General features: G+C 37.5%; 1 non-coding gene across 1 annotated transcript; it reads right to left on the bottom strand.

Annotated features, from left to right (window-relative positions):
• Window positions 1-1,517: 1,517 nt before the first annotated feature.
• On the bottom strand, window positions 1,518-1,624 carry LOC141662792 (small nucleolar RNA R71). Its single transcript, XR_012550887.1, has one exon. It is a non-coding gene; the product is annotated as a small nucleolar RNA R71 (small nucleolar RNA).
• Window positions 1,625-3,934: the final 2,310 nt, after the last annotated feature.

Raw genomic sequence — 3,934 nt, 5'->3', positions numbered from 1 at the left:
AATATAATTAGTTTAGTTATTATTTCCTTGTGTTTGTTTGTCATGATTTCATATGAACCCATGATGGCGATAAGTTCTATTATGGGCTAATCGTGAGCATGGGGTTGCAACGGATTTATTATGGAATTCTTTAGTTAATTGTTTAATACTTTAGTGTGTGATGATTGCATGATATCTAGTACTGGTTGTGCGTATTCGTCTTATGTGCGTCGCGAACATATAAGATAGGGTGTTAATCTCTTGTGAAGCGACGGTGGATCTTGAGATTTAGAACTTGCCATGCTAGCATAGGTTCATGTACGTTGTGCATGATTAGTGGGTAACTCTAACAGTTTTATTTGCCCTATGTAATTAAAAGGAATAACTTGTGCTTAAATCGTTGTGTTGTCAATTTCTGTAGACATATAGGAACTCAACATAATTGATGACTATTCAACTTCTATCTTAATTGTGGATGCTTGGTAGAATGGTATTTGTACAATGAAAGTTGGCTTTTATCAGTTTCGTGTTATTCGATTAATATCATCACTGTCACATGCTAAAGGTAATAACAATGGCTATAGAAGGAAGTAATAATGAAGTTGTGATCTCATGAATGTTTTATTATTGATAAATTGAAGTGTTAGTTAAGTGGTTAATTAAGTAGTTAATTATAGTTAATATTTAATCAACAATCTTAAGTGTTATTATCTTAATATTGAGAAGTAAACATACATTGGTGAGTGAGTTTAATTAGACAATAATTTAGTCTGAGTCTCTGAGGGAACGAACTAGAAAATATTCTATATTACTTGCGAACGCGTATACTTACGTGAATATTAGTGCGTGTTTTCACCCTAACAAGTTTTTGGCGCCGCTGTGGGGGACTCGGCGTATTTGTTTAGTTTATGTAGTTACCATCATTGGTCATTAGGACTCAGTGATTAGGACGTAGTAGTTACTTAATTTTCTTAATTTTTTCTGGTTGTGTTTCAGGTACTTTAGCAAGCGTTTATGCAAACTCGTTTTCGTGCTCGCAAGAGGACTTAAGATACAGCTGAGGAGACAGACGAAGTTCTTGATATTCCGGAGAAGTTAGATTTTGAGGATTCGGATTCAGGAACTGAGCAGAAAGAACCAGTAAACATGGGAGATCATATTGTTCAAGCTGATCCAGCTCTTATGGATTTTTCTCGGCCTAAAATTGATGACATTCAGTCAAGCATCCTTCATCCGGCTATTCAAGCTAACACCTTGAAATCAAGTCGGGCACTATTCAGATGGTGCAGAATTCTGTTTCTTTTGGAGGAGCGGCAACTGAAGACCCCAACATGCACATAAGGAATTTTGTCGAGATCTGCAGCACTTTTAAGTATAATGGCGTGACTGATGAGGCTATCAAGTTGAGGCTATTCCCATTCTCACTAAGGGACAAGGCTAAAGACTGGTTACATTCTGAACCAGCTGGGTCCATCACTACGTGGCAAGATCTTGCGCAAAAGTTTCTGGTGAAGTTTTATCCGATGGCAAAGACTGCTGCTATGAGGAGTGCTCTTACTCAGTTTGCGCAGCAACCTACAGAATCTATGTGCGAGGCTTGGGAACGCTACAAGGAAATGTTGCGAAAATGTCCACATCATGGAATGCCGGATTGGATGGTGATCACTGGTTTCTATAATGGTTTGGGGGCCCAATCTCGGCCCATGCTCGATACAGCAGCTGGAGGAGCCTTATGGGCTAAAAGCTATACTGAGGCGTATAATCTTATAGAGACGATGGCTGCAAATGAGCATCAAAACCCAACTCAGAGGATGACATCAGGCAAGGTAGCAGGTTGTTAGATATATTTGATAATGTCATGGCTAATATGTTTTATGTTTAGATTTCAGATCTTATTTGAACAGAACAAATCAGTACTTAACAAATCAGTACTTATACTGGAAGTCAGAACTTAAGGTACTGGAAGTCAGAACTTAAGGGATATCAGTACTTATGTTATCAGGAGATAGATATCAGAACTTAAGTGCTGAAGGACGATCAGATAAGGACAGTAGCTGATTAAAGTTAAGAAGATCAAGATAAACATAAGAAGAGATATGCATGAAGAAGGAATTCCGTGAAGAATGGAATACTTGGAATAGAAGATATCTGATTGATATATTTTAGGAAGCAGAATTATATTCCATATCAATTAGCGAATATCTTGTAACTGTGTAGTATATAAACACAGAAATAGAGTTTACACTAGAGGTGTTATCATTATCGAGAATATTATTTATTATAACTCTAGAAGCTCTCGTGATATTTTGTTCATCACTGAGAGATAACAGTTTCAGATTGTAACAGAGTTTATTGTTTAAATAAAGTTTGTTTTCTGTTACATAAGTTCTTGAAGTTTGATTTGATTGTAATAAACACTGTATTCACCCCCTCTACAGTGAAAGTGTGACCTAACAAGTGGTATCAGAGCTATCTGTTAACACACATACAGTTAAAGATCCAAACACAATCATGTCTGACACAGAAACTCCAACTAAGCCTACCAAAACTGAGGAATCATCAAAGATATCAACTCAGAGTCGATATGAGACTATCAGAGTTCCCATATTGAGACCATCTGAATATCCCATATGGAAGGTAAGGATGACCATGTTTCTGGAAGTAACAGATCCAGAATACCTTGATAGAATCAGGGAAGGGCCTCACAAACCTACCAAGCTCGCTGTTGTAGTTGCAGGTGAAGCAGCAATGACCGTACCAAAGGAAAAGACTGATTACACTGCTGAAGATATAGCATCTATTGCTAAGGATGCCAAGGTACGTCACTTATTGCATAGTGCCATTGATAATGTAATGTCAAACAGGGTAATCAACTGCAAGACTGCTAAGGAGATATGGGATGCACTGGAGACAAGGTGTCAAGGAACTGAAACAGTTAAGAAGAACAGGAAGACAATACTCACTCAAGAGTATGAACACTTTGACTCTAGGACTAATGAGTCATTGACTGATGTATATGATAGATTTGTCAAACTCTTGAATGACTTGTCATTAGTAAATAAGGAGTATGATCTTGAAGATACAAACCTCAAATTCCTGTTAGCTCTTCCTGAATGTTGGGATTTGAAGGCAACAACAATAAGAGACAACTACAATCTTGATGAAACAACTCTTGATGAAATCTATGGAATGCTCAAGACCCATGAACTTGAGATGGAACAAAGAAGCAAGAGAAAAGGAGGAAAGTCAAGGACAGTTGCTCTCAAGGTTGAAGAGGAATCCCCCAAACCACCTTCCTCAAAGAAAGATAAGGGTAAAGCTCTTATCATAAAATCTGATACTGAGTCATCAAGTTCTGAGAGTGATGATGACTCAGATTCTGAAAGCTTGCCTGAAACTGATGCTGATGAGGAGATGATGAAGCTGTGTGCTCTTATGGTGAAAGGAATCACAAAGATTGCATACAGGAAGTTCAGGAAGGGAAAGATGTTTTCCAGGAAAGGCATAAGTTCTGATAAGAAGAATTTTAGAAGATCTGAAGGAAAAGGAGGAAAGTCTGACAGAGGAGATTACGCTAATGTTAAATGTTATAATTGTGGTGAGAAAGGCCACATATCTCCTGATTGCAAGAAGACCAAGAATGACAAAGGCAAAGCTCTTGTCACAAAGCAGAAAAGCTGGACAGACACCTCAGACTCTGAAAGTGAGGAGAACTATGCATTGATGGCAAATGCTGATAAATCAAGTTCTGAGAGCAGTTCTGAAGCTGCTGAAACAAAGGTACCTCAGACTACTTATGCTTTTCATACTGATGATATTGATGAGTTGAGAAGATATCTTAAAACCATGTTTGTTAGTTATAGAGATCAAACTTTAACATGTGAAAGATTAACTTCTGAAAATCTTGCTTTTAAGAAAAGAAATGATTTCTTAGAAAAAGAGTTAGTCATGTTTC

This window comes from Apium graveolens, chromosome 5 (genome assembly GCF_009905375.1).
Source record: "Apium graveolens cultivar Ventura chromosome 5, ASM990537v1, whole genome shotgun sequence".
NCBI lineage: Eukaryota > Viridiplantae > Streptophyta > Magnoliopsida > Apiales > Apiaceae > Apium > Apium graveolens.
Note: the sequence above shows the minus strand (reverse complement) of the source record. Positions and strands in the feature narration are given on the sequence as shown.